Source organism: Conger conger, chromosome 8, assembly GCF_963514075.1.
Source record: "Conger conger chromosome 8, fConCon1.1, whole genome shotgun sequence".
Classification (NCBI taxonomy): Eukaryota; Metazoa; Chordata; class Actinopteri; order Anguilliformes; family Congridae; genus Conger; species Conger conger.
The window spans coordinates 14,973,348-14,992,730 of NC_083767.1; positions in this window are offsets into that span (position 1 = coordinate 14,973,348).

Consider the following 19,383-nt stretch of genomic DNA (forward strand, 5'->3'; position numbering starts at 1 on the left):
TTCTTGCATCCACATTCATGCACTATTTTCGTTTGTCTGAGGTTCTATGTTTTATTCTTGTACATTGGCAGGAAATGTCCTTTCCAATGCACCTTTCAATGAACCAGGCTAATTAAGCATCATAATATCAAGAAGGAAATTGGAACTAATACTGTTTGGCCTAAATAACGATATAATCTAAAGAATTTACACTCTGCTAGCTCATGTTATTCCATCTTCACAGTTGAAACATTTCCAAATGGAGTGAATAGAGTAGAATTCATACATATGGCCTCCTTTCTGGCCTGAAAACAAAACATTTGGATTTCAGGTGCTTTTCTCTGTTACCAGATTTTATTTCATAAAATAAACAGGAATGGTTGAATTGGTAGGACAAATAATAGTTGAAATAAACAGTCACCATTTTGACAGCAGGTTCCAAATAAAGTATGAAAACTTTTGTTTAGTGCAATCATGTTTTTTTTGAGTGGCTGAGCTGTGTTATTTCACATACTGTACAGTATCTGAATTTCTGAGAAACAACGAAAGGAAATACAGTATGCATATTGTTTAAACAAGTGTATATTCTGTAGATTTGTCATAGATAACAAGTATAGTAATTACACCTTAACTACTCATTGTTTAATTGGCTAAAACAGTACATCATGTTAGGCATTGTCACTTGATTGGCCAGGTGCATTTTTCCATTCTATTATACACTTTACCATAGAATGATTTAGAAATGTACTGTTCAGAAGTATGGTATTATATATAGCCATTATTTGTGTTAAATGATTCTTCCATTTACATCTTCACACTCATGTTATTAGAATAATAGCTCTCACAAATTTCATCCGATGCAGTTGTTCTGGGACATATCTTCAGCTGGAAATAGAACAGAGAGGAGAAGGGAAACCATCACTACATCTCTCTGACATATTTCAGTCCTGAGCTCAAAAAAACAAGTGTGTACAAATACAGTATTCCGCACATACAGAAAGATTCTCTATTTTATAGACAGGAGTTCTCCATTGATCTCTCTCCACAACTCTCCCTGCTTCCCATGCTGAGAGAAACACGTCTTTTAAAAGCACGTCGTTACAACTTTTGCATGATAATTCAGCAGCATAGATCAGTCAGAGGTTCTGCCATCAGGAAAAAAGATGTCATACAGTCATAAAATATTCACATACAACTATACTATACAAATATACACAACTGAGCACAATGCTATATATACATCTGAAAAAAGGCAATATCCAAAAATACTGTGTAACTGCGCTGAACATTTTTTTGTGAAAAACAAAGGTTCTAGCCTTTCCTTCAGTGCTGCCGCATCCTGAGTTCTTAGATGTGGCGTTACTATGGCAACCATAACTTGGTGACCTCGTTATTTCAGCCTAATCCTGATCTGAAATTATAGTTGCTCCACCCTTTTGCCTGGCTGGCCTGATAACATAATCATTGTAAATGAGGATGGAAAAAAAAAAACAGCAAAATGAGCTCTCCTCAGTCTCGCTCGACAGAAAATTCAGCAACAATTACAAATACATCGGTTGCGCTAAATGTTGTTGTGATTCACATTTTTCATCTCCGGTAATATTATCTTTTTCAGAGTGTACTGTAGGTTGAGTTGTAATTTCTTTATTTAGGGGTATGCTTAACCAAGTATAGTTAGAGAATAGATAAGTAAACCTTTTCTTTTTACAGCATGTGGGGTTGCAGATTACATGACTGTGTGGAATTTGAAGACAAATAACTAATTTAATGTGACAGAGGTTTCAATCTGAATTATTGATTGAAGTGGGAGACCAGCCTCAAAGACTTGATGTGTTTTTTATGAAACTTCCAATTGAATAAAATGCACCATGAATCCACATTATATTTTGTTTACTAAGTTTAACCCCTTAGGTTTTGCTTCTTTTCTTGACACATGCTTATGACAAATGACATACCCAAAATAAAATAGTGCCTATTCTTGAACCCTTTTAACAATAGGCATAAGCCTGGTCTCTTCTGAAAGGTAACCCTTTGGGGTCGGCTTTCCAAGAGTGAGAATTACTCCAAATATTTTTTCTCACTGAAAATATTTTCTGTTTTTGACTGGGTACAGATTTCTGTAGCTGTGGCTTGTGTGCTTAAACGCAATGGCACACAGTCACAACACTGGACAAATCCCCTTTCAAATTTGAGGCCAATATCACCATAAATAAGCATTCTGCATTGTTCTTTCTAATCTATGTCGAGGCTGTTTTCCAAAAAGGACATTCGGAGACTCATGGACACATGGAAAGTAAATTATATTATGGGTCTTATGAGGCAAAATGCTGCATTTTGCAACTTTTTATCCTGTAAAAGAGTGTTTGCATTTCCCCCCCACCTGTCATCCTCCCCTACCTGTCTGTTCCAAACTCCCTCTCCTTGCAGCTATCCTGAGACAGCATCAGGTCAAGAAGATCAAACAAAAGAAGTACAATAATCACAATAATACCATCTTATACACTAATATGTTCGTTGAGGTCCATGGATTTAAGTTTTTGTAAAATACCCAACCCCAAGTCAAACACATCCCATAATTTCACATGCTATTTATTATTCAAAAGCAGGCTGGCTGCATATGTATAAGCATACTGAATAATAAGAAAATATTTTGAGAATGTATTTAGATGATCATCAATATAAAATTGGGTCACGTTACTGAAAATGTGTTATCAATGGTGTTTTCTGTCTTCCTCAGAAATATTCACTCGGATGACGTATTCCTTGGAACTCCTCCAAAGGAAGTTCTCTACTTAGACTTAGACTTAGAATTTCAAAAACGTTTTTTTTGCCGAAGTGCAACAGACTCATTAGTATTCGTATTGAAACTGCTATACTTTCGTTACACAGACAACAGCTTGTCTAAAATGCTGTTATTTTAGGCAAGCCTAACAAATTATACACTGTTGGAAACATAATGTCATTAGCTAAAATGCTTTTTAGTCGTCACTTCAATACCATGCCCTTAGTCGGTTTGATGAGCTGAAGTTATACTGAATGGGGGTAAAGTATTTTCTCTAAATTACAAATACTGTTCAGAGACAGTTGTAGATAATAGCATTTCTACCTACAAGTACTTTAGTAGAAGTATACAACGGCAAAATGGACAACAATGATAATTCCTCCAGAGAAATTTCAAGTTAACAATGGACATTACTCTTGGACAAAACTCAACGTTTTCTCAAGTTAGTACATTTTTAGAATGAGAAACTATTATGCATTTGGTTTGCTGGACCCTTGTCGTGAAAAGGACACTGACATTATCTAATTTCTTAGAGTATGTGGATTTGCAAAATGAGGTGAAGGTGAGGTCCCCCTACACTTGTATTACCACCCACATGTTACAAAATAAGGAACTGTTGTCGCTAAAGCAGTGGCATGTTAAAATAGGTTATACGGATAGAACAGTGAGTTTTAATGCTTTCATGCTGTATATCCTCTAATCATAATGATTAAAAATTGCAGGCTGAAAAGAGGAATGAATGCAAAAAAACCCTCATCGACCCAGCCCTGGGGGGATTAATTGTACTTAAGGGGTTAAATCATACTATTTTTACTTCTGTTAATGATGGGTAGAAATACAAATATAATAGCATCTATTTCAATTTAAATGCATTATTGCACAATACCGTCCATAATATACTGCAAGAAAACAGAAACTTTTGCCTGCATCTGTCTTTCATGTTATACACAGAGGAGTCATGATTTAATAATTGATAGAGACATGATTTAAATTCAGTTGGTGAAAAGGACATACAAAATGTTTTGAAACATTGATGGCTCCTTGAAATAAACATGGAAGCGAATATAGAATACACAGTCATGCCTCTTTGATAATTCACTTAATTTGCATCTTATTATAAACACATTTTATTACTTTGGACTGAGATGTACTTACATATTCAAAAATGTCATTAGTCGGGTATCCCATTCCATGAATTAACATGAATAATGCAAGCTTTATCAATCATTTTTCAGACACATGGTCAAGAATCTAAGTGTCAGTCTGTTCAATTGTTTTTGGACTCCTCACAGGCAGTTTTTGCAAGATATTAGTGGGACAGAAATATGGTTCCTCCACTGCTGCGTGCATAATTCATCCTCTTGTAAAGTTCACAAAAACATCAAGATTTTCAATTTGTATGGAGAGAACAAGCTGTTTGCTCATTGCCACAGACACTAAACTACACACTCTCTGCTCTCTCTCTTTCTCTCTATTTCAATTTCCATTTTCAATTTCCATTGGCTTTATTGGAATGACAAATACATATCTGTGTTGCCAAAGCATATAAAAAAATACAAATAGTAATAATATTAATAATAACAATAACAATAATAATAATAATAATAATAATAATAATAATAATAATAATAATAATAAATAAATAAATAAATAAATACATAAATAAATAAATAAATAAATAAATGGACAAGATAAAAAAACAAAGATACATACGATAGATACATGCACAAACATATTCTCTCTCTCTCTCGCTCTCTCTCTTTCAATTCTCCTCCTCTCTCCACACACATGGTGACTATCAAGTGCATGAATATTTTACCTTCTTACCATGTTTTGTGTTTTGTAAGTTGAAAGAAAAATACATCAGTCGCTATGGATTCCCTTAAAAGACTGCCATGAGCAATATGCCTTTCTTATCAGCCGTTTGTCATAAAAAAATTAAGTGAGACTTTTTATGTTTTTCCTACATTATCCAAACCATCCTTTTTAACTTTTAACTGACTGTTCCAAATTCATTCCTGTAGCCCTATTATGTGTGCATATGTATTCATGCATTATGATGAACCCATTTCATGCAATGTTATATCCCTGAAATATGCCTCAAATATGCCTCAATTTATATAGATTTGTGCTTGGAAACTAGATTGAATTAATGCATTTTTTAAAATATTCTTTTGGAAAATATTTCTATAGTTCAAGACCAAGCCATCAATTCAATCAAAATTCATCAGCAATCAGCTCTCACCACTGTTAACTTGCTAAACTGACATTGAAATCATGACAAAAACAGTGATACTTATGTTTAACCCTGAATCAAGAGTTTTCACCATTTGAACCCTGGCCTTAGTTCCCAAATTTTTTCAATTTTTAGTTCCACAATACATCAGACATCAAATCTACTGTCAATTCTACTGTCAGTCAATGCTAAAAATGTATTCACCAAAGAAATGAGAATCTTGTGGGTGCCATTGTGGCGGTGTATAGGTCAGGGAACTGCGTGATTTAAAACCTGCTACAGTAGCATCTTTGAGTCCTGGCTATAGCATTGATGCTTGCTGTACACTTGAACAATGAGCCTACCCTGAGCCCTGCCAAAACATTCCAATGGCATAAATGAGAATTATATGATTTCACCAGGATAAGGACATTTGCAAACCAAATCAATAAAAGAATGTTGAACATGTGTTACTTGGTCTACATCTGATAAAAGACCTCAGCTAAGATGTGTTCGCGAAACAATATAGCCTTCAAAAGCCATTGAGAGCTTCAGAAAGCCTGTCATACTTTGGTTCTCGTTTATTTTGCAAAAGAGTAAAACGTCTTCAGTATTTGCACCATTGAATGCAAAACATTAAGGCCTGCTTCTTTGAAGCAGAAAATGTATGGAGATAAAATATGTAAGGTTACTATTTCAACGCTTGTGACTCGGTTGCATCATGTTCTTATTATTCCAGTCACACAAGGCTACATTAGTAATGTAAATGCGTTTTAGACAAGTATGTGTGATCTCATTGACAGATTGTTTTCATTACAACCAAACTGGCGGTCAGAAGAATTTCCCAATGGGAGCTAGCATTCTCTTGCTTTGGAAAAGATTATATTGCTACTGAATATGAGAACACAAAAATGCAGCCAGAAACAGACAAAAATAGAGAGCATATGCATGTCATATGCATTGTTTATCGGACATACCTCTATCTTAAATACATTTTGTGTTTATGTGGAAACATTTTTTTGATAAATATTTAAATTATGTAATCTGGTAAAAACTATGTTTTTTTCTTCACATCTGAGAAAAATCTTGAACACTCACTGAACACATTATTAAGTAGACCTGTGTGTTAATGCACATATTTAATCAGCCACTGATGTGTCAGCAACTCAAAGCATAAAAACAAGCAGACATGGTCAAGAGGTCCACCTGTTTTTCAGACCAAATATCAGAATGGAGAAGAAATGTGATCTGTGATTTGACTGTGGAATGATTGTTGGTGCCAGACAGGGTGGTTTGAATATCTCAGAAATCTTCTGGGATTTTCACGAGAATGGTGCGAAAAACAAAAAAACAGACAGTGAGCAGCAGCCAGACTGGTCAAAGCTGACAGAAAATAACCACACATTACAACAGTGGTATGCAGGAGAGCATCTCTGAACACACAACGCATCATTAAGTGGATAGGCTACAGCAGCAGAAGACCGATAAGTCTTGGGTCTAATAAATACCTAATAAAGTGCTCACTGGGTGTATATTGGAGAACACAAGACCATGCATAGCATAGCATACTCTCCTTGTAGCTTATAACGCACATTGTGCTTTCAAAATGTGAACCTTGAGTAAGATTTGTGGGCTGTAAAAGGAATGCTTTATGCCTGACCCTAAAATCACCCTAGTCAGAGACAGGAAAGGAGTTGGGTTTGTGTATTCTGAAGCCTTTGGGACACGATTCCCAATACAATTATCTCCGAAAACCTAATACTTAAAAATTAAGAATCGGGCCTGTGAAACGACATCCTCGACCTGAACACCAATAGCGGAAACGCTTCATCATTCCCAGCATCTCCTGCGGCAAACCATAACTTAGCCGCGAAAGTGAAATATATCCCAGAACAACAACTCAGAATACCCCTTTGAAGAGCGGTTACTGCACAGAACATTGTTAAATGACACCCTGGGATCTTCAACGAGAGAATAAAACTAAAGGGAAAGTCTCTGGAGCCTTGCAAGGGCCATTAACTAAATGTGCGTTAGGTAAATCAAACTAAGTGTGGCCAACCTTTCGTGAATCGCAGGACATTTTTCAAATACTCCTATGTTAATTCAACTCTAACAGTTTATTTGAGTCCAATAGGGACCGCATGCACTGTGTAAGAGTTCATATAACAAGGAACATTTTACAGTGTTCTCTTAAAATGGAGTTCAAGACAACTGTGAAGCAAATTATCAGGAATATGGCTGGGAAACAGACGGTTTAAAACGAATAGGGAGCGACAAGCTCCTGAGCTTGGCCTTATCGCCCTTATCCCTGGGACATGTTTAAAAACTTCACCTTCTTCCGTTGCTTGGCTCCATCCTTGGCCTGCTTACCTCTTATCTCTGCGGGTATATCTCAACTAAAACTAGCAAGGACTGTTGGCTTTCAAATTATACCCTCTTACTGCCCATGCCTAAGGTAGCACTGAACTCTGTAAACAGGCCTTTAGTGTATGTTCTCTGCCCCTACAACCTGGAACTGCTTTTTTCAGCTAGATGAGCTGATACCAGTTTGGACATGTAGTGAATGGTTTGGTGGCAGACTTGATTGAAAATTTTATTTGTTTCCTTGTCTGTCTTCTCAGGCAAATGTTTATTTGAGCGTCCACTGTATGTTTCACTATATGTTTTAATGTTTGCTTTTATGTTGTTTGCAACACTGTATTGCTGCTATCTTGGCCAGGGCACCCTCGAAAAAGAGATCCTGTAAGCTCAATGGGACTCACTTGGTTAAATAAAGGTTAAATAATTAAACTAAACATGGTGAAGGAACTGCTCTCTCTTTGGCGATCCCCAACAGGAGCCTCTCGACAGCTGGGTACCATTGTTCCCGTATTGGGCAGCGTCCGTGACAACCGTGATGCTCCCGTCGTTTCGCTCATGAGACTGCAATGTTTTTGCGGCTCCGATGTCAGGGGCTGTCACTTTATCGGGGTCAAGTGGGTGTCGGAGTTTTGACAGCGCGCTAAACGTCCGGCGTTTCCGAGGCGTCCCAGCGCGCTCTGGGGAGGGAAGGGAGCGTCCGAGCGGTGAGGGCGGGCAGAGGCAGGAAAATAATGAACCTCCTGGTGATTGGCTGGCCGTGGGAGCACACTCAGGTCACTACTCAGAGAAAAAAAATGCGAATGCATGAAACGCTAATTGCTGTATTTGTTCCTGAGGCAACAGAGGGAGCGTTTATCTGAGAATTCTGGGAAATGACCTGCTAAAATATAAACCATGTATCACAATGGTGAAAGAACAGCACCCTGGCCAAGTCCCTTTTGGAACAATGATGGTTACCCAGAATGCACTTAGAAATCACTGTTAAAAGTCTGTACTTCCAGTACAAAGTGTTGTCAGCAATTGTTGGAATTCTGACCCTTGTTAATGTCTTCCATTGGCTTATGGGCTCACAAATTATCTCACAAATTATGGACAGAAATGCATACCTTTTTTAATTTAGATTTTGTACCCCTGAAGTAATTAAATAAACTTTGAATGGACACAGATTATTGATTTTGGACAAAGATAGTTATTGCTTAATTATAAAGTACGAGTAATTACATACAGCGATAGTGATTTATGCTAAGGGACCGGCAGTGGCATAAATTAAAGAACTGCCAGCCCTCTAAACCAAACCCACTGCTGTTACATTCTTTGTAATGAAGTTCACTTGGTTCTAACATATTCATGTGTAGCCCTCCCGTCTTTGAGAGCGCAGAGAGAAACAAAGCCATCACACCACCGCATTACTACAACAAACAAAAGCACATGGCCCAAACACACTTGACCTAAATAGGACAACATCTGGCAGCATCACCGGGAGGGGGGCGGAGAATACGAACTCACAGCTTACAGTCACATGAGACACACTGCCAATGATTGGACGGAGTCCTCCTGACTGAGAGAGGTACAGTATATACAGTATGTCCTGATCAACACCTAATATCTGTACAGAAAATGATGGACATTTTTCCACGTCTTTGCAAAGGCTGCGCTGTAGTGTATAATGTATGTTGAAAATGTATGCAGTATACTTACTGCATGAGCAGATTTCTATAAAAATAGAACAAAGTGTACATTGCTTTTGAAATTTTCGCTCTCCCTTAATTAGCCTGCTAGTTGGGAGGAAATGGTTGCCGGTATTAGGACTGCATTACCTTGCCTCATCTTCTGGAGCTGTATCTCTTAAAATGGCTCTTCTGAAGATAGCATTTCCCTTGATCTGTCAATTTCCTTCTATTCATACCTCTTTTTTCAAACATTCATTTGAGAAGAATGTGATTTTTTTCAAATAATTAATAGGCTGTAATTCATATTAATATACAGTGGCTTCAGAATGTATTCAGACCCCTTTCGATTTTGCACACTTTATTGTCTTTTTGATTTTTCATAAATGTATCTAAAACCTTGTTTTCATTTTGTCATTATGGGTTATTAAGTGTAGATTAATGGGACATTAAAATAAAATCTGCAACACAATAAAGTGTGCAAAAATTTAAGGGGTCTGAATACTTTCTGAAACCAGTGAATGTTCTATTTTGCCATCTTTTTGGCCTGAATAAATGTAAGTGTACACTTCAATATGGTATCTAACTTGCAATTGCCCTAACATGAGCAGTATTTAACTCTTGTTATTACCAAAATGTTATTCAAATGCACTCATATGCTTTACTGGCACTTAGCAGGCATGTTTGTCAAACCTTACTAATCAAACTCAAGTGCAGCGGTCAGGACTGAAACACAATCATTCTCTAGAGGGGGACACAGCAGAGAGCAGGTGCAAGAAGAGCAGTCGGCTGTCAACTTGTCAACTCCCCTAATGAACATTAAACTAAGTTATTCACACAAGAATACAATTACCTTAATGAACAATTAACTACATTATATATTATACCAAAAATATATGATACAAAATACACACACACACAATTCAAATATTACATGTCATAAACCATTATGTAAATATGCAAATGGAATGATATGATTTTTCCTATTTAAACGAGTAACATGGTGCTTGAATGTGACACTTGCCAGTTGTCTTTAGGCAACAATAAAAAAATATTTATTTTATTTTATTATTCATCCATTTAAATGTCTTTTTTTAAACTTATTTTTCTAATTTCCCACTATAAAAGTTTGCATGTACTGTCTGAGTGTAGTATTGAGAAATGTCAATTAGCTATGACGTGCCCCCACTTTCCTGTAGGCCAGTGACGCAAACTGTGGGTCACGAGTTATAGGGGAGGGATAAGGGGAGTGGATAGATATTACTTATAAAAAAACTAAAGAACGGACACATTAAATACTTTCTTCAAAGTGGTTTCTTCAATGCCCTCTTCTGCAACAAAAACCTAGAATGTGTTCAACCACCACTCCTTCAAGACATTTCTCTGTATGAGAATTGAAAACATTGTGATCTGCATTATGCATTTTCTCAGTCTCAGAATATACAGTGCCCCAGCGGTGTGCAGGGAGTCTGACGGAATGTCACAAGAGTCACAAGAAAGTGCTTCAGAACACATTTTCACATTTTCAATTTTCAAAGGACAGGCTGCTCAACACACAGGCATACACGCGTATGTTGCAGAACTTTCAGTAAATCTGAGTGAGAGGACCCGGCCCCTTACCGAGTTTACATCATGTATAGCCTTTGGAGTAGGGGCCACAATTAGTGCCCACAACTATTTGTGTTACAAGCTTGGATATACAGTAGCATGTGTCATGTTGTATTTTCCATTGATGTTATCAAGCTGTATATTCATTGATAAACACATATTCATGTAATGTAAATGTAATGGATTTCATATGGCCTCGTATGTGGAAAATGTATGTCACTGGACAAACATCTAGTTAGTTACGTACTGTACAGTTTAGGCATATTCACCAGCTAGTCATGTAGGAAGTTGGAAGTCTGCTAGCTTCATAACTTTTATAGTGCTAGCAACAGCAAGGTTACCTTGCTGGTTAGTTATATTGGTAGATATTGATAGGTATCATTTTGAAAATGTTTCACATTTGCTAATAAGATTTGACATATGTTTATCCAGCTAGCTAGCTTGTAAAATTCAATTTTATTTCCAGCTTTGTAAGTTAGTAAAAATAAAAGTTTCTTATTTTACAACCACATAGATTATAAATCATCATTTGATTTAGATGTATTGTACTTTATTGTAAAGTGAATAGATCTACGTCAACATTACCTTCTTAAAGATATACAGAATGGTCATAGTGAGTGACTGTTTCCTCCAGAACAAACCTTTTAATCACTCACCATACGTTTGGGAGAAAGGGGTGGATTTGGACAGTCTTGCTTTGCTCTTTGGGTGCACACTGTGGTAATTACGTTAAGTTAAAAATGCCAAGATACCACACTTTACCATATTACTGTAATATTTGTACTGATAGTATGTGAATTTCATGAACCTATAATAAACTTTGATGGAGAACGATGTGCTTTCCTATCATTATATTAATCTTTGCAAATAATAGAGCACACAGGTTTGCAGCCTCAATCACATTCAATCTTTTTCTATTGTTCTTCAGTCGTCCTGGCTGCCCCAACATGCACTCAGCATTAAAGCAAAATCAGCCAATCAAAAAACAAAGGCTCTTAACAGAGACAATGGGCACCTATGATTTTATAATCACCTTTCAGTTCTTCTAAAGCTTGAATTATTGCCCTTTTCCATTGAGCTGTCTAGGATTGTTTAGTATGCACATAAAATGTGCATGCAATTAGATAACCAGTGTTAACCCAATGAAATCTCTTTAAAGAAATATGTAAAATATATATACACTATTAGACTTATTTTTTAGACGTATTCTGCTGCTGCTGTAGAGGTTTGATGTGTTTGATGTGTTTGTGTGTTCAGAGATGCTCTTCTGCATACCACTGTTGTATTGAGTGGTTATTTGCGTCACTGTCCAGCCTGGACGTTCTCTGACCTCACTCATTAACAACACATTTTCGCCCGCAGAATTGCTGCTCACTGGATGTTTTTTTGTTTTCCGCACCATTGTCTGCAAACTCTAGATACTGTTGTGTGTGAAATTCACAGGAGATCAGCAGTTTCTGAGATAATCGATCCACCCGATCTGGCACCAACAGTCATTCCAGTCAGTTAGATCACATGTCTTCCCCATTCTGTCATTTGGTCTGAACAACAGCTGAACCTCTTGACCAAGTCTAAGTCTATTCCTTTAATTGATGCCACATTATTTCCTGATTACATTTTTGTATTAACAAGCTGGTGTACAGGTCTGTCTAATAAATTGCTCCTTGAGTGTGTATCTACCCACAATGCCCACAGCACCAGGTATAAAGTTTTCACTTTAAGTTTATACTACATTGATGTCAAATACCAGAGAGATTTCTATGAAAGAGAAAAGTAGGGGGAAATCATTTCAAATACGCACAGTGAGAAAAAAAAATTGCAGCAGAAATGAATTGGAAAAGTTTGGGCACAGTGTATTTTTAGATGTAATAGAAACATTGCTCAGTGCAAATGCATCCTAAGAGAAGCTTGATCACCTAAAACTTTGAGAATCTGGCAGCTGTGGAAGAAATGCGCCACAAAGACTCGCTGATTCCCCACAGAAGAGAACGTAGACTGATGGAATCCAACGAAAGCACAAACAGAGAACTGGATGAGTCCACAGATGCATACTCTTACCAAGCCTGTCAAAGGAGCTGACTGTTATTCCGGAAGAACTGCTGTACCCACTACCCGTAAACTACTCCTCTGAGCTGCAGTAAACTTACTAAACATACTGCTTATGCAGTAGATTTAAAGTCTCAACTTAAGTTTCGGAATACATTTGACCAGAAAAGCAGTGTGTGCCTCCATGCAATTGCTTGTTCTATCTTGGAGCATAATTTTTCAGAGGCTGACAATGCTGCCTTAGGGAAGTATTTCTGAGGAACTCATGTGGAAATGGGTTACTTCTGCTCAATGCGATTCCTTGGACTGAAATTTATTGAAAGCTAGATCTAGGCAAGACTATTGTTGAAAATAGAAGTACATAGTAAAATGTTTTGTGTTAATTCAACTCCAATAGGAGTCCAATAGTGGTCTTTGCTATCAACGGACAGCCCCACATGACAGCAAACATGAGATACACCATTTCAGTGAGACTCCTGAGATTTAAATTCTCATTCCTAAACTTTAGGTGACTTTTGTTGCACAGTACAATAACCATTGTATTTCCTTAAAAACAGTATTAGAAATAAGCACATTTGTATAAACATGGCTTTAATAAAACACCAGTAGTTTATGAGTACATTTTCTATCACAAATGAATTTAAATTAAATTGCTTCTATGAATAAACTACAATATGAACAATACCAGAATGATTGCTAGTCTTCCAAATGGATGCCATTGTTTTTGTACCAAGCTCAGCTTTCACCCCTGCGGCATACGGAAGCATTTGTAATGTAATGCTTTTGACATGCATTTTATACAAGCCATTGTGACTAACACAACTAATTCATAACCTTGACTGATGTTAATGAGATAATGAGATATCGGGCAGCACAATGATTGTTAATAGTTGAGCAAAAGCACAATGAGTGTTAATAATTAAGCAAATAATTAAGCAAACGGTGGCTTCATAACATTCATATTTACATATTTGTTATTAATCAACTGGTGAAAAAAAACACTACTGAGTGCAGTTCAAAAACATAACCCACTCAAAACCTGTCACTCCACTTCTTGGATTGTGAATTGATCCATGCTCTGTGGAAAAAAACAATAAGAATCAATAAAAATCAATACGCCTTTTAAATCGTACCCCAGGGAAATTCCTTTGTTGGTTGGAAAAGGAAAGAACACAACTCTCGCAGAAATCAAAGAAATAAATGAATCCAGTGAATATTCAACATGGGACATTGTTTAGTGGCTCGGTGCCAACAACATCATCTAGTGATGAGAATCCTAATTTTGTGCCATGAATCACGATCGCAAAGTCATTTAGCAGTCAGCGCCATCTAGAGGTAGGATGACATGACCTGTAAGCCAGAAGAGACTGGCTTGATGGGTGACGCTGACACACACACATGCACACACTGAGTGAGAGAGAAAGAGAGAGAGAGAGAGAATGAATAAATATTGCATAAAAATAAAGCAAAAACTGGAAAGGAGTCATAATGTTGAATAAAGTACTCTCCGGAGATACCCGGGCAGACCGCAGAATGTGTGGAACCCCAGTTCGGGGAGTAACGCAGCACAGCTAACTGAAAGGACAGAAACATCACTCTGGCATTTCCTCACAGCGCTGCCTGAGAGCAGGCCGGACTGTTTTCATCTTCTGAGGGGTCCGCAGTTCCCCTCGCACAGAGCGCGTCGGCCAGTGTAACCATTTCCATCTGCCGTCCCATTACATATATTCACTGTTTGTTGATCTCAATGGTTTCCACATGTCCGACTGCAAACTCCGAGCCCCGAGGACAGCACCGTTGGAAAGGTCCACTTTAATCAGCGAATTTATCTTCCTGCGTCTATTGTAAACATCGCCCTGGCCAAATGCTGGTGTTCAAGTTCCTGACAATAAATCACTCGGGCATTTGTACATCTGCCCCCACTGCGGCTATTAGACCCAGAGGTATCCACCCGTCTAAAGTGGTACTAAAACTCAGACTCAATCTGAGGAGCACAAATAAATGTAGATCAAAGGGTCCAACTAAAGTCAATTCTTGATGAGGGCAACAATGTCTCCTGCTTCAATTTGAACTGAAAAAGAAGAAATTACTCAATACAGTGCTCTCAATTTTGGTGCCACAACTCAAATAATAGTTCAAGATAAAAAAATATCACTCGAAAGGTGAAAAAGGTGAATAATTGCGGATTCTAAGGTTGATGTGAAGCTGTATCATTACACACAAACATCATTTGATCTTTTCACATTCCAAATGACTGGCAACGAATTGAAAAACTATTATTTTTTGTTTATTCTGACATTTTATTACGACATAATTTTTTAAATATTCGCTTACTTGTCAGCATGTTAAGCTTCAACTGTTGGTGAACTTTATTGTCGACATTTCTATCAGTTTTCATGTGTTGGTAGGCTTTTTTTCTCTGAATTAGTGCTCTGCAAATGCTATTCCGATTCACACATCTATAGAGCAACACTTGATGAAGGTGAATCCATGAGCAGGGCACAGTGGATATGTAGACCAGAAAAACTGCAGTGGAATCCATCAAAGTCTGAGCAGCAATGTTCCCTGAAGCACCACCTATGCTCTGGGGTGGGTTCATTGGGATATCAAAGGTATCACAGAGAGGCTGATGGGAAATGCAGTCCAGATGTGGTTCAAACTGTACTGCACTGCATCTCCCTGCAGCACTGGTTTGAAATGTTATGCAACATGTCCCTCGCTGGTTGCTTCAGGCTCTCTCCTCCGCAACGGTCAAATCCGACTGTGTGATTCCACTGTTCAGGGAATGACAGCTTTTCCATCTCCGGCTGTTCGACTGCCACCAGGAAGTCTGGCTCTGTATCGCTGATATTTTTTCCCTGGACACAAGACAAGTCTTAACGACGTGACCAGGGTTTTAAGGAGAGCTACAGTATCTTCAGACACAACTTATTAAAATTCACATCTCTACACATACACAAATTTCGCCTGAGTCAAAAGGAAGAGAGACTGAAAGTCACATTGAAAATTTTTAATGAGCGATACTCTTTTGGGCTACATTTCCACACAAACGCACAGCATTATTTGAATGCAATGCTGATGACAGTGGCATGAATCAAGCATGCCATTTTATTTGGAATTAGAAGCAGCATGCTCCATTTGAGACATCATGTAACAGGGAGATGAGAATTCTGTGATTCATCTCACACAGTAGAAATGATGTACTCCCAGTAGGGGGTACTTTCCTGCACTGGCGCCATACAAAGTAATATATGCAGAACATGTCTAATATGGCATTTTACATCGCAAAATTAATTTTCATACAATGGGAACAAAAAAAAGAGAGTCATGCATAAGCTAAATGGCTTTGTTTATTCCCACTGATGCTGAATGCTTTGATTTATAGGATGAAACAATATGTGGAATTACAATGATACTGTACATAAAGTATTTTGCACATTTTGAAACAGAATTACAGTCGTCAAAGAACAACAAATGATTTGTAGACAGCTGACTTGTAGTTGTGTAATTATGTTTTACTGAATGATGAAAGCAGGTACTTTTAATCTTCCTCAATGTAGTTCAGTCAAAATATGATTCATATTAGAATTACAAGACAATAGAACATTACAGTATAAACCATTGTATACCAACAGAATACTTCCCAGATTTTTTTCTCACATTATTAAATAATTATTTCAAAGCACATCAGAAAGCTTGCGTTCAAAATTGCATTTGATACTTATAAACAGAGTTTACCTCAGATATGAGACTATCAAACATACATACAAACATCAGCTAATTACACGTGCATCACCGTTATTTTATGTGATTTCAGGCTGAACTGTGTGGAATGAAATGGAAAGAAAGCCCTGGATGCTGCGTTGCTTGTTTCCTGAGATCAATCCGTCTCGGTGGCTGAAATAGAAGGCAGGGGGCCAAGATCTATAAAAGCCTCAGACCAAAGCAGTCCATCTCTGATGATTCATCCCCAATGGCCTGTAATCAAACCTGCCTCTCCATATTTCTGTGCTCTTTGTGTAATGGGACAGGGCATACCTGCCTGCAAATACTGGTGTGCTACTCTGGGGAACCATATATAAACCTGTAAAAATATTTGCCAGGCGACATTCCCTTCCCCAGTGAACCCCCCTCCCCCTGTATAATGAGATGCTAATGGTACACTTCTATTAGAAAAAAAAAGCAAGTCTTTCGATTGTTTTTGGTTTTGAGGTATCAGTCTGAGGTCAAAAGATTAATCTCTGGATCATTGAATATTTTTATAGACACAGTATACATTTCAACATGTGCCAATGTATATTTGCCGTAGTATATTTGCAACGGGGTAAAAGTAGGTCAGACACAGTGATCAGACAAAACAAAGATTTTGTTTCCATAAATATGATAGCTGTCAGGCTTTCTCATCTGAAACACCTCACAAATTCCTCCCTTATTCTTAAACAAAGTTACAGGCATAAGTAATACCTACCTTGTTTAATTTGTCAACATTTATATCACACCTCTGTTGTTCATAGCATACAGGAAAAAGTGACTTGACAACTACGATCTGGTGACAATTGAGTCATTGTTATGCATTCTCCCTGGCACAAATTCAGAAGTAAAAAATCATTTTAAATATGTATCCCAGGTAGGTTACATTCAACATATAGAATGTCATTATTAAGACCAGGAAATGTGACTCTTACTTAAAATGAATTGGGAAGTGATGGAAGTGCTTATGAACCACAAATTCAGATATTGTCAGAGATGGTTCATCATAATAATTGCTTGTCCTCCCATCATTCTGCAATATTACCTGTTTATATAACAAATTATTCTATGTCTGTTTTCAACCACACTGTATTCTTCCAAAAATGTCATCCTGAACACAGTGTTAGAGTGGGCTGAGCTCATTTGTTGAAGACTTGTAACAGTTCTTTCTCAGCAGATGGCTGTAGCTGTGAATACTGGAATTATGCATGGGATTATGGACGGTATGTTTAATTAAGGGTAGACTATACTCTGCAAGTCTGCTTTAAACTTTTCAGAAAACCTCCTCTATAATTACTCTTTTTGCATGGATAGAAATGAGCAGTTGTGCACGTACACAGGCACAAACACACCTACACATACTTCTATATTCATTCATTGAACTACACATGCTGTGTGAACATAATTGCATCATAGGAAATCTACAGTATTTAATGTTAACTCATATCTGTACATTTTTAAAGCCACACATATTTTTCATTTAACCACAAAATATAATTCTGGGATCCTTATGGTGGTTATCAGTAAAACTTAATTTAGTCACTAAGGTCAAACGCTCTCAAGCAGATTAATTGAGTGAAATAAATTGCTCATAAGAGGCATTGACTGGCACAAAACACTTGGAGGGATATAACTTTTCATTTGTTAGTGTAGTTTTGTCCTGTATATATAAATAAACATACTGCAATATTTAGTAATGTTGTTATCTGAAATATTTATATATATTGAAACATTATATATTGAAATATATGTGCTGTGCTGAAGTGTCAAATAGTACCATTTTATATTTAAATATTGGATGCATGCAGAATTCCATACATCTTTTCCAAAATAATAAGTGAGTATGCTAGTGGTATGAGGAAAAATAAATTCAATTGACTCAGAGTATAATTTACTGTGAGTGGAAGGAATGGTATCCAAATATAAAAATATTGAAAACCGAGTTTGCCTGTGTTGCCAGGCAACTGAATCCACAAATGACACAATAAAAAATCATTACTAAAGAAAAGGTATTAACTTTTTGCTTTTCCAGCAATGCTATTAAGCAAGTTACTAATGTGAAAGCTGTTCATAATGTAAAGATGTCCCTTAGAATGGCTTTATCAAGGACAGATAATTAAATGCAACTATATAGAAATTCTTTTCTTCTGTGATTCTATAACAGATCAACTTCTACTTTATGTAGTTTTAGCGTATTTAATAAGTGCTATTATGATATAGCAGTATGCATAGCAGTGCCAGTTTTATTCTAGATATGTTACATTTTTATTTTATTAGTACAGTATTTTTTGCTATTTATTAGAATTTTTCAAATTCAATTTTGTTGCAAATGACCACAAAAGGAGATCAAGATTTTGGTCAGATACACCAAAGAGAAATGCAAGCAGAAGCACCTCATACTTACTGTCAACTTATGAAGGTGGATCACTAATGTTTTGGAAATGTTTTGCTGCCAGTGGTCCATGGGCACTATTTAAGATCAATGGCAATAAATTCAAGCACCAAGAATTTTGGCAGAAAATCTGGTTCTCTGATAGAAAGCTGAGACTCCAAGCATGCTTCAAAATACACACAGGAATGGCATTGTGAAAACAACATCCATGTTCTGCAATGGCCATCTCAGTCTCCAGAGTTAAATCCCATCAAAAACCCAAGGGTATCAATGATTCTGAAAAGAAAAAAACCAAAAAGAAAACAACTATGCATTACAACAGTGGTATGCAGAAGAGCATCTCTAAACACACAATGTGTCAAACCTCTGGACAGGCAACAGCAGAGAGTGGACAGGCAACAGCAGAAGAAAACTTAATAAGTCTAAAAAATAGGTCTAATAAATCCCTAATAAAGTGCTCAATGAGTATAAGTAGGTAAGTAATGGAAAAATTAATATATGTCAAGAATTTAAGTCAGTTTAACGTAATGCAGTGTGAAACATTCACATAATTTGGACTAATGGAACCAATGTACAGTATGGA